A 14,470-nucleotide genomic window follows, 5' to 3' on the forward strand; every position below is an offset into this window, starting at 1 on the left:
AGGGGTTTCCTTCTTGGTCAAAGTTGTAAGTAGCCTTGCAAGCTTTACAAAACCTTCAATAGTACCTAGCTAAACCCAAGAAGCTTCTAACCTCGTTGATTATCTTTGGTTTTTGCCAATCCAAAACAGCTTCAATTTTACTAGGGTCCGCAATAATTCCATCAACGGTCATAACATGACCCAAAAATGCTATTTGGTTAAGCCAAAATTCACACTTACTGAATTTAGCATACAATTGTTTTTCTTTTAGTCTCTACAGTACAATCTTTAGGTGTTTCTCATGTTCTTCCAGACTTCTCAAATAGATTATAATATCATTAATGAATATAATAATAAACTTATCTAAATACTCCTGGAAAACTCGATTCATTAGATCCATAAAAATAACTAGCGCATTGGTTAACCCAAACAACATGACTACAAATTCATATTGACCATACCAGGTCCTGAACGCTGTGTTGGGAATATCTTTCCCAACAACCCTCACTTGGTGGTATCCAGACCTTAGATCAATTTTTGAGAAAACTAAAGCTTCCCACAACTGATCAAAGAAATTATTTATTCGGGGTAGGGGGTATTTATTATTTATTGTCACTTTGTTCAATTCTTTATAATCAATGCATATTCTCATAAATTCATCTTTCTTTTTCACAAACAAAATTGAGGCTCCCCAAGTGAATGACTTGGCCTGATAAACCCATTATCCAATAACTCCAGAAGTTGTTTCTTTAATTCTTGTAGCTCAACTGGTGTCATTCGGTATGGAGCTTTAGAGATTGATGTAGTACCTGATGCTAACTAAATATAGAATTCCACTTCTCTCTCAAATGCCACCCTTGGTAAATCTTTTGGAAATACCTGTGGAAACTCTTACACAATAGACACATATTCTAAGCTTATACCTTTATCCTTATCCTTACTCACCACATGAATCAAATACCTATAACATCCCTTACTTAGCATTTTCCTCACGTTGACACAACTGATAATCATGTTTTTTAGATGTCTTTCACCAAAACTAGGTTTTTCACCATTATCCAAGGTAAACTTGACCTTCTTACTTCGACAATCTATTTCAGCTCCATATCGCTCAAGGAAATCCATGCTTAAAGTTAAGTCAAACTCTAGCATGTCAAAAACTATCAGGTTCACTATCATTTCTCACTCTTTGATAAAAATTGACTCTCTAATCAAAACTAGATCGCCAATTACATAGTCACCATCTGGCAATTCTATCTTAACTTTATGGGTTATTCTAATTGGTTTCAGGCCTGGTCTATCCAAAATACCTTTTGCAACAAAGCAATGAGAAGTACAAGAATCAATTAGTACATAAAGAGAAAAGTCATGAAAAAATAACTAACTAGTAACCGTGGATGGACTAGTCTCTGCTGACCCTTGAGTGATGTTATAAACTCTAACATTTCCACCTCCAATTGTCTATTTCTAATCAACTCGAATGGGTGCAATTGTGCAATTTCTTGCCATATGCTTAAGTTGTCTGCATCTGAAACATATTCATGTTAAGCATTCACTCGAATGTTACGTTCCACATTTTGGACAAGTAAAAGCATCGGCCTTCTTCTATGTCTTATGAACCTTCCATTTTTTTCTTATCTTTTGATTGGAAGAACCTTTTTCCTTTGTCTGATTTATCAGTTAGAGCATGCTATGGACCTTTCTAATTATTGGCACTGATCTGAATAAATGCAACTTCTTTAGCCATTTTCTAGACACATACCTCAACTCTTAGGGCTCGACTCAATGCCTCATTATAGGTTTGGGGTGAGAATGACCCTACCGTCACATTTCTATTGATAGTTGGATTCAAACCATGAATGAATTTCTCCATTCTTCCTTATTTTGTGCTTGCTAATCCTAGTGCAAACCTTGCCACAACATTGAATCTAGTAGCATAGTCTTTAGCAAAATCTATTCCCTGAGATATGTCAATGAATTTTTGAGCTCTCATGCAAGTCATCTTACAGTTTTGATACGTAGTTTTAAACAATTTCCTAAAATCTACCCAATTAACCTTTGATACCCTCATTGATTCATTTGTTAAATTCCACCACCCCTGAGCATTTGCCTTGAGTGGTGTATCTAACTTTTTTGGCATCTATCATATCAAACAATGACATGGTGTTTTCCACAAATTCTAACCACTTATCTGTAATAGAGGGATCTTCAGTGCCGAGGAATTTTTGCGGCTAATAAGTAAATTAGATGTAACTGTACCTTTGGAGCTGTTTGTGGCTTAGAAAAGGTCACGTCCACTGATGCATGAGTCGGTGGGGCTTGAACCGACTTGCTAACTTGCACAAAAACATTGGTGCGTTCCTTCTTCTCGAAAACTTCTTAAATCATTTTCTTGATATCCACAACATTTAGTCTCAATTGAATTGTTGGGCTTAACATCCCCGAACTTTGTGCCTCAGGAGGATTAGCTACGGTGTGCTACAAGTGGCTCTTCCAATCCTTCTCATTTCCCTGAAAGCCCTATAATTAATAATTTTAAAAAAATTCAATTAAAGAAATATAAAATCTTACTTGCAGTGGCCGATATACAAAGGCGATTAGTGTGGCACAAGGAATCTATTTTTTTTAAAAACACACATCAATCAAACACTTGATTTTCCCAAAAATTGTTCTGATACTAATTGAAACATCCCTCTTCAAAGGTCATGTCCTTTGAAGGAAATTTTAATTGAAATTAAGAAAGAAAAAAATTATAATTAAAAATAAATCCAAAGCATCATTTACTTGAAATTCAGAAATAATTTAATTTCATTACTAATTTATGTGAAAACCAAATAAACAAACCAAGTATTAACTGAAAATCAATAATAGAATAACATAAAACCATATTGAAATTCAAAACAAACAATTAAATAGTGTGTTCAAGTTTCGCATGTCAAACTTGAGATAATTTATTAAATAGCATAAAAGAGATTCCAAATTTCTATCTCCACCACCGATCAACTACCCATTAGTCCACCACAAGCTCATTTCATGATATAAATATTTGTAGTGACAAATCACTCAATAAGTAAGAATCTTTATCTTGTTTTATTTTTGAATCTTTCTGAATTTTTATTTATCTCATATTTAGACTTTCAAAATTTTTACGAGTAATTATCATTTCAATTTATTTTGTTTCTTAATGTCGATCGGTCTAGGTCGTATCAAGGATTCGACATCCTGGTCATATGACTTCTCTCTCATATCTATTATAGTCTATGATATGTATAAATCAATCTCTATCATATCACCTTCTAATAGGTGTCCCTCCATATGGGTGCATGCTATGGGCTACATGTCCTCTCAATGAACCAATACCTTTCAATGGTGTATAGTCTATGTCACAGATACTCTCTTAAATACAACTTTCTACCTCAAATCATTGTATAACATAGGTGATTAATCATTTTTTCAATCTCGGGACTCCTTATTCCATCATCCTAATCTTGTGTCATACAATATTCTATATTTAAACCTAAGTTTAATCACATTTTTATGAAAATATGATTTGATAATCATACTATCTTTTTAAATAAGAATTCTTGCTTAAGACTTATTTAATAAAATCAAATAAATATACAATCACACCAACTCTCCCAGCAACTCAAATTCCCAAACCAAACATTAATTCTCATATAACACTTCTGTAGCCGTCGTTGTCTTGTACCAACATCACAATAACTCAACTCTTCCGGCAAACTCAAATCCCAAACCAAGCATTAATTCCCATGAAAAAAACACTCATCACACAGATTTCTCCAACATTTAATATACGCACTTCTGAAAAAAATTTTAACACAGCAAACATTGCAAAGCTTTTAGTCAAAATATCTTTCAAACAATCACTAAAAATATTTATATCATGAAATCACATTGCAACTTATTTCAACAGAAGTTTTCATCTTCCACACGACTTGCACTGTAATTCCAGCAAAACATTTTTCTATTAAATAATCATCTTTAAGAGAATCGTCTTTATTTAATATCAATCAATTAATTAATCCTTATTAATATATAATCAAATCTTAAGATTCTGTTTAATTATTGCCAAAAAAAAATAGATTCTACTAATATTTTCTCTAGTAAGACAATTTTATGAAGACTTAGTCTCCCAAGAAATCTTCAAAATCTATTCTCTGCTCTCTGGTCTCTTTTCTCTTTCTAATTAACAAATAAAAAAGGAAATTCTCCAATCACTTATCCTTTTTTGTAGTTCCTTTAGGCTTCAATAAAGAAAACACTAGTATTATCCCCTGAATATGCAAAACGTGAATAAACTACTTTTAATATTTATCTAATCCCCCCTTTTTTAACCATAAAATTTATCAACTAAATAATTAAACAATTTTTGTAAATACCCAAAATATCCCTCAAGCATACCTCAAGTGTCACAATGAGAGTTTTACCTTTAATAATTAGAGGCATCTTTTGTATGTTTTTCACACTTCAATTTTAATTAACGATTTTAATCTTTTAACAATAAAAATAATTGATTGCTTCCATTTTTTATTGTAATAACTACACAATGATCAATGTTAGTGATACTTCCCTCTAGAGGATATTAATTCTAGAGGGGGTATTACATATGGGATGTTCGTGCATGCACTTGACACTAGCCACCTTGGCATCTAAGATACTTATGCAATAAGGGATAAGCTCGAATTCTGACTCCTCATGTGATTAGGATATCCTTAGCCCAAGCCCGATCGATAAGTGTATTAGGTGTACTTTTATGATTAACATATGGGATATCGTATGCTCTCACCAAGAGTTTGGAACGCTAATGTATATCATTTGGTATTAGTTATTTGATATGACACTGCCGATAAAGTTATGGCACAAGATGTTGAAATAATTTGGATAGGCATTTGAAACGATAGAAAAACATTCAAAAATACAACATTGAGAATGAGCATTGGAATACAATGATTATGGTTTAGGTTGTACGTTTGGTGCTAATAAATAACCTACTTATTGAGTGTTTTACAGTCATTGTGTTCTTTGTTATGGTTTTGTAGGTAAGTATGTAGATCAGCAAGGCGACGAGGGTGCCAATGAGTCAGCTCAGGACATTGTATGAGGCAAGGGGCATTTTGGTTATTGTGACATGTGGACTTTAATTATATGTTAATGGGATTGTATTTCTAGTTTATGCACTATTTTGATATTTATGGAGTTTAGATACTAGATGTTGTGGATGATATGGTTTAATGTGTTTACACATTTTTGCATGTTGCATTTGTCATAGTGTTATCATGTTTTTTATATTCCATTGTGGTTTAGGAAAAAAATTTTAAGTTAACACATTTCTCTATATCCATATTTCAGATAGAGGTGTATATCTAGAGATAGGTGTTAGAGTCAACATTTAATATCTAAAAAAACTTTTTTTAGCTACCTAAGAAACCCACATAGAAATGTTTAATAACTAACTCCATTATCGGGCAACATTGCAGTGTTTAATTAAAATTTTTTTAATCAAAAACTTTAATGATTTAATCCAATAAAATTATCACATTAAAATCGACCTACTTTATATATGTAAAGAAAGAGAGAGCACCGTGTGTGTGTGTATAGAGAGAGAAAGCATCATAAAATGTTTAATAACTAACTTCATTATCGAGCAATATTGTACTGTTTAATTAAACATTTTTTATCAAAAACTTTAATGATTTAATCTAATTAAATTATCTCATTAAAATCGATCTATTATATATATATAATATATGGAGAAGGAGAAGGAGAGAGAGAGAGAGAGAGAGAGAGAGAGAGAAAGAGTGTGTACATGCTCCAGTTTGGTGTTGTTTGTAAACTTTTTCAAACCAAACTGAAAAAATACAGTTTGGTTCGATTTAGATTATGCTTTGAACTATAGTTATCAATATCCTACAATACACAATATAATACGATATAGATAGAAAATGATACGTTTCATAATATGTATTAAATTAATACGATAGAACATGTATTTACGATACAATACATATTACTAATACGAATACAATACATATTACTAATACGAATTGATACACTTTTTTAGAGAAAATAATTGTGCATTAGGGATGTATATAACAATTTTTAACGGTATTTGTGATATTTTCGAAAATGATAACATGTGAATTATAATATTTTATTATTTTAATTTTTTAAACGTATATCATACAATATGATACATGATATGATATATTAGGTTTTTGATATATGATATAATGCATGATTCAACTACTATAATTTCAATCTTTTAAATTATAGTTTTCTAAAACATAATATACACTTGTAAAATAAATATACAATATATATGTAAAGAAAATAATAAAATAAATATAAAAAAAAGTTGTAAATGACCCCAAGGGTTAACAAAAGTGATAGAGTTGTAAGATTCCCTTGAAGGAGGTCTTGGGTTCGAACTACATTGACCCATAACTAATAAAATCCTAAATCACCTAGTATAGTGGTTATAGGTCTACTCACTGTAAGTCGCCCAAATTGTAAGCTGAATTAAAAAATCGGTTTGTAAAATTATAAAACAAAACTATAATTTTAAAGTTATTTAGTTCGATTCAATTTTATAATTTGAATCGAATTATACACACCTCTAAGAAAGAGAGAAAGAGCATCATAAAGCATCGATAAGAAGAATATGATCAATATACTAATATACCTTTTCAGTTATGTTTAGTTTTACACATAATAAATGATAAATGTTTAATGAACACTTCATTAAACTCTTGGCCTTGTCTCGTTATTAAAGACCTTGCAAAACTTACAAGATAGTGTTCTTCAAACCTTTCTAAAGTTAACAATAAGAATTGAGATAGGACCCAAAAAAAATCCTAAATCACCTAGTATAGTGGTTATAGGTCTACTCACTATAAGTCGCCCAAATTGTAAGTTGAATTAAAAAATCGGTTTGTAAAATTTCAAACCAAACAAAACTATAATTTTTAAGTTATTTAGTTCGGTTCAATTTTATAATTTGAACTGAATTATACACACCCTTAAGAAAGAAAGAGAGAGAGAGAGCATCATAAAACACCGATAAAAAGAATATAATCAATATACTAATATACCTTTTCAATTATGTTTAGTTTTACACATAATAAATGATAAATGTTTAATGAACACTTCATTAAACACTTGGCCTTGTCTCGTTATTAAAGACCTTGCAAAGCTTACAAGATAGTGTTCTTCAAACCTTTCTAAAGTTAACAATAAGAATTGAGATAGGACCCAAAAAAAAAAGGTAAAAGCAAAAAATGAAGGATTGGAGTTCTATCACTTCCACTACTATTCCTACCCTAAGAAATTTTAAATTTTAAATTTCAATTCTTCAAACAAAATATCAAACAACATGATAAAATTTTTACTTATTTGGATTAAAATAGAATTTTTACAAGGTTTTTTTTAATTTTAAACTAAATTTCAAAAAAAAAAAATTTAGATGAAAAAGTGTAGGTTAAAGTTTTTAAAATTAGAAATAAGAGTAAAACATATATAAAATTAGAATTTTGACTATATTCATATAATTTATATCATGTTAATTAATATCATTTAACTCTAATAAAATTAGATTATATATTAATTAATTTTCCTTAAATTAAGTGTGTTAAAAAAAAAAAAATTGGGTGAATATTATTTGGGTGGGGCTAATTTCACTATAAAGAATATTATATTTCTAATTTAGTACCAGGACTTAGAATTCCCCTTGGCGGTGCTCAACTTCAAGGTTTAGTGTTCAAGGGCCGGTATTGCCATTCATCAATCTGATTGGGTGGGAATAGGGATGGCAATGGGAGGGGCGGGGAGGGGATATTAATCCTCGTCCCCGTCCCCGTAGGGGATATCAATCCCCGTCCCCGCCCCGTCCCCGTTACGGGGATAAAAAATAATCCCCGTCCCCTCCCCGCGAAGGAAAATCCCCTCCCCATCCCCTCCCCGTCCCCGCAGGAAAAAATCCTCTCCCCATCCCCGCCCCGTCCCCACGGGGAAAAATCCCCTCCCCATCCCCGCCCCGTCCCCGTGGGGAAAAATCCCCTCCCAATACCCGTAAATATAAATTTTAATTCCTTTATGTATTTCAATAAATAAAATAAATCATATTCTCTCAAAATATCACTTGCTACAAGAGCTACAAAATATTCATTATTATTTTAGTTCAAATACAAAGTTTTCATAAAATCTAACAATATGCAATAATCAATCTCTTCATTAGTAGCTCTTCATGTATGTGATTTAAGGTAATTTTATAATAACATTAAATTTAACACTTTTCATTCACTTCAATTGATTTTATCAAGTTTATAATTTGTTTTCTTTTGTGTAAAACCTAGTGGATTGACTAAGTTTTGAAGTTGAAATAAAATTAATTTAGTGCATTTGCATTTTATGATAATGAGATTTTGGGGTCTTTTTAATATATTAGATTAATAGTTCAGAAATTAGTAAAAACTGATAATTGATAATTCAAAAATTAGTAAAATTAAAGTTATAGTTTTAATAAATCATAATGTAAAAATTTCTAGAACTTAATAGTTTAGAAATTATTATATTAATATATTAGATTTAAGGGGTGGAAAGGGGTGGGGAGGGGAGGGGATGGGCCGGGCCGGGCCGGGCCGGGCGGGGCGGGGCGGGGCGGGGAGGGGAGGGGAGGGGAGGGGCGGGGCGAGGAAATATGTATCCCCATCCCCGACCCGTCCCCGACTACGAGGATTTTTTTCATCCCCATCCCCGCCCCTTTCCCCGTTTTTATCGGGGAATCCCCTCCCCGTTAAGGTCGGAGCCCCTAAAATCGGGTCCAAATTGCCATCTCTAGGTGGGAATAGTCTTTCATTGGCCTTCTCATATTATATTAGTAATATTATATGGATATATTTTTTTTGTATATAATTACGATATATAGATATTTTATCATCATGTAATTATATATTATTTTATTTTTAATTTAAAATTATTCAATCATAATGACATATTATCTATATATCTAAATTATGTATTAAAAATATCTAATTAAATATTATTAATTAAAATACCTATATAATTTAACTATATAATTATATAGTTAAATTAATTTGAATAATCTTATTAATTTGAATATTAGAGGAATTCCAAAATACCTATATAATTATTTATTCTATGTAAATAATTATCAATGAAAATGAGTGTCCCAACTTCCAACATATAAAGCAACTTGTGCCAAAAACAACTAAAATTTTGGTCCCATGAAAACTCTGATCCAACTTTTAATTAAATAAAAATATATTCCAAAGTATTCTTATCATCTTCATATTAAATAAAGTTCATTACATAATTTAACCATATATATATTCACGGTTTTTTTAATCCCTTGAAGTATTTATTACATTACATAATCCCTTGAATTTAACCACAACTTTATATAATCTTAAAATCATTAGGTCAAAATATTAATTTATAATAAGTTGAATCTTATCAAAAGCAAAACTGATAGCACCAGAATTGAGTGTTTAATTTATAATCCCTTGTGTGTGTGTGTGTATATATATATAGTGTTATTAATAATTGACTTTAATATATAAAGAAATTTGTGCCACAAATAACTAAAATTTTGGGTAAAACTTCCCCGTAAATTAGCACTAAAATTCTTTATTTTTAATGAAAAAATAAACATCATTAGTACTATTACTAAAAGACAGATTTTTTACATGTCTCATAAAGATTATTTGATATAAGGTAAGACTATAAAGAGTTCATGAGATTGGTAAAAGTACGGGGGATTAGCAAATAAATGTAAAAGTATAAGTAGGTCAATCAATTAAACCCGGTAAAGTTGAGGCTCGATCGCTCGATTCAAAAAACAAAAGTTGGGCCTTGGGGTGGATTGAATAAAATATTTTGCCCATTAAATTATTAGGCTTGAGTTTGAACAAAATGTTATTTAAAAATGTAATATTTTTTAATTTATATTAATATTATATTTAGGTAATGTTTGTTAATTTCTTTTACATGTAAAACAAAATAAATTTTGAAATAAGTTTAAATATAGCATACACAAGTGTAACTATAACTAAGTTTTTTTTTTATTTTTTAAGTTGAACTTTTATAGGTGTGTGTGTGTATATATATATATTCAACGAGATTATGAAATTTCTGTAATTATATATTTGTTAAATTGTTTATATTATTAGGTTCAATTATTTTACACATTAATTTTATGCATCAAACAATTTATTTTTTATTTTTTATTTCCATGGGCCTCAAAGAAGATTACATATAAATTAAAATATTAGTTAAGGTTTTTTGAATTGATTTTCTTTTATTTAGTATGATGTTTTTATAGGTATTTAAAAGTATAAAGGTATTTTTTTTTTTAAAGTTAAATGGGCATACATGAAATAGCCTCAGAAACTCGATTTAATTTAATTAACCCGGCCTAAACAAAAATTATGAAGTTCAAATTGAGTCTGAAAATTTTTGTCGGGAGGGGAGGCGCTCAAACAAGCCAACTTTCTTTCAATGCGTCTAAGTATATGGTTTCTTAAAGTATCAAGGTTTTACAAAATAATAATAATTTATATACAAATGGTTGGCTACCCATAAAACAAATTTGTATATCATTATATACTCCAGTGAAAATCATTTAATCATATAATGATACATCATTTTTTTTTTTATACTCATTAGTGTCATTATTTGTACATCTAATATTGCTTTTCAATGAAATAGGATTAAGTTAAATTATTTCTTTGAAATATTGTTGTACCTAGAACCAATGCGATACGCAACCTTCCCGATAAGGTTGTCTTCACATCAACATATATTCTGATAATTTGTGAATCAGTAATAAAATAGCAATCAATCATATAATGATACATTAATATTTGTATCAATATTTATATATATATTATTAATACAAATAGTATTATTTTATTCTAAATAAATCATTTTTCAAATTCGCATGCTCACACTTGAATGAAGCGTTATCATATGCACATTAAGATTTATATAAGAGTCATTGTTAAAAATGAAAACAAAAATTATAAAATAAAGTAGGTGTGCATGCAAAACTGGAAGGTCATTCATAGTTTAAATTAAATTTATTAAAATAAAAAATAAAATTAAGAGTTGGTGAATATTAATTGGGTGAGGGTAAAGTCACTATATGTAATTTAGTATTTCTATATTAGTACCAATTCTAGTAATTTTCTTGAGGGTATTCTATCATTTGGCATATCTTCAGAGGGTTTGAATATACTTTTTTGCATCAACTCAGTTTTACCTTTTTGTATCAATAAAAATTGAGTTGTTCGCAAAACTCTTTTTATAATTTAGCATTGAATTTAATAAAAATGCCCTTTTTCATATTAAAAATAAAAACTCTTTTTATGCTTCATATTTGTTGAGTCACAAAACTCTCTTATAATTTAGCATTGAAATTAATCAAAATGCCCTTTTTTATATTTAAAAAAAAAAAAAACTCTTTTTGTGCCTTATATTAGATAAATTATATTTCAAAAATATCCTTATTCTCTTCATATCTAACCTTTAAAAGACAAAATATTGTTTAAAGGGAGAATAAGAAAAAAAAATTAAATAGACAAAATATTATGATATCATATGAGTTATGTCTCTTTCAAATTGTGAAGAATTAGGGTTCATTAAATTAAAAAAATTCAATAGATGGAATTATATAACAATTTCTTGGGCTTTTCTAGTGAATTTATAGGCCCAAAGAGGAACTCATGGGCTGGTAGTAGGTGACTCTATTATTAATATTTATATGCTTTTAATACTTAGATGATTACTATTTGATTATGGTAATGAAGGGGTTTTACATAAGATTTAATCAAGATATGCGAAGAAATGTTACTTTTTAATGAAGTCTCAATAACAATGAACTTTACTAAGGTATTTCTAAAGCTTACTAAATGAAATTGCAGATTAAGTGGTTGGTCATACAAGAGAGAATTTGCTAAACGTTTATGTAATAGTAACCATGGCAAGTTTATATACTAAGTGGATTTTGGACAATTTCAATTTACTAAGTTTATATGACATTACAACTCTCCTCCACTAATTATATAATTCAAATTTAATTTGAATATTTTATCACCAACACTGAATATCCAGAAAAACTTTTATCAGTTACTTTAGAGACTCATATGAAAATGTTTAATAACAAACTCTAATGTATACAATTCCTTATCTTTTTTGCTTGCAAATGTAAGGGCCTCAAGGGAAGGCCTACAAGTCGATACAACATAACTTTTAAAAAATATTACAATAAAATTAAATTTAAAATGAAAAAGTCCATGAAGGTATAACCCACCATGTTATGGTCATGTCTTGGGCCTTGAAATTTTGTGGGCCAGCACAGCTCACTAAAGCCTATATTTTTGTGGGTTTTGACCCGACATAGCCTATGATATAACAAGCCACACCAATTTCAATACAATCAACACACACAACCCATTATTAGCTTTATATATTCACACACCCTTAACAAAACACCGGTAATAAGAATAGGTCAACATACTGATATATTACTTTCGGTTACATCTTTTTCTTACATCCAATTTTACGTATAATGATTGATAAATGTTTAATAAACACTTAATTAAACTCTTAGTCAAGTCTCATCATTCAAGACCTTGAAAAATCCATAAGATAATATTTTTTCAACCTTTTTGAAGTTATGAATTCATATCTATGTAATTTATTGAACACACAATACTACAATCTTAATAATGATTGATAAATGTTTAATAAACACTTAATTAAACTCTTAGTCAAGTCTCATCATTCAAGACTTTGTAAAACCCATCAGATAAATAGTTTTTCAACCTTTATGAAGTTATGAATTCATATCTATGTAATTTACTGAACTCACAATACTACAATCTTAATCAGTCAAGGCATTGACTTATTAAAGAACAAAGGTTACCATTATGTACAAATCAAAGGTACAATAGCCACTTATGAAAATTGTTAAGGTGTCAAATTTATATTTTCATTATAGTAGTTACACATAATCATAAATTTCACACGGTAAGGTTTAATATATATTAAATGCACAAATGTCTTCGCTCTAAAATCCTCATTTTAGTGATTTCAGATTCATCAACTACCTAGAGGACAACAACACAACAATTGTATAGAAACGAAGTGTCCAACTCTTGTTTCTTGGTTATGAACATTACAAATATCAAAATCGTTAAGATATAAAATTTTTATTTTCTTCTTTTGGTAGTTAAAAAAATAAAAACTTCACATGGTAAAGTTTAATACATAATGAATGCACAAGCGTATTTATCCTAAAATAATTATTTTAGTGTAGAGGACGACAACATAACAACCGTCTTAAAACAGAGTGCTCAATTTTTGTTTCTTGGATGTGAACATTATTCCGAGCATATTATTCAATAGTTAATAAATACACATATTTAATGATTAAGGAGATTATAATGGTAAAACTTCGGTGAGATATGCTTGATTTTATCTCTTTTAATGTATCCACATTTAATTTAAACAAATCATATTACATTGTTTTCATATAATATAGAATGAGTGTCTATTATAAAAAGAAGACTACATGTATTTCAGATACAATGGATCACAAACGATAATCATATGCATTATCAGCTAGCTTCATAGAGATCCAGAATCTCTAAATGATTCAGAATCTCTAAATGATTCAAAGATATTGCAATTAAAGTTTGTTTAGTAGAGCGTTATAATATAGTTATGTTATTATAAGTGAAAACATATTCTATCTGCGAGTAGGCTTTATGAGGGTCAGAAAGATAACTAATATCTACATATCCATCTAAACTATGATTTTTATAGAATTTGATAGAATAAAATAATCTTAAATCTCTAGTTTCATATGAGTAACGAAATATATGTTTGATTTCATTCCAGTGACAATGGGTTGGTACAAAGTTAAATTGGGCCAATAAATTCACTGTGAAGGATATATCTGGTCTAGTGTATTGGGCTAAATATAATAGAATATCAATGATATTAAGATACAATACTTTAAGACCAAGTATCTTTTCATCTTCTTCTTTAGGATGAAATTGATCTTTTTTTAGATCAAAAGACCAAACAACCATTAAAGTGCCCAAAGGATAAGTCTTATTCATATTAAAGCATTTTGAGATTTTTTTCAATATATGTTGATTAATAGATAAATATTTTATTTGAGTTGTGCTCGATCTACAGGCGAGAAAATATTTTATTTTTTATAAATCTTTCATCTCAAATTCTTTTTTCAAGATTTAGCAGTATTATTGAGCTCTTCAAAAGTCTTAGTTATATTCATATCATCAATATATACTGTTATAATGGCAAATCCCGATTATGACTTTTTTATAAAGACACATGAGCATATTGGGGTCATTCACATAGCTTTTTTTATTAAGTATTCATTGAGATGATAGTACTACATTCTTTTGGATTGTTTTATCTA

This window comes from Mangifera indica, chromosome 6 (genome assembly GCF_011075055.1).
Source record: "Mangifera indica cultivar Alphonso chromosome 6, CATAS_Mindica_2.1, whole genome shotgun sequence".
Lineage (NCBI taxonomy): Eukaryota > Viridiplantae > Streptophyta > Magnoliopsida > Sapindales > Anacardiaceae > Mangifera > Mangifera indica.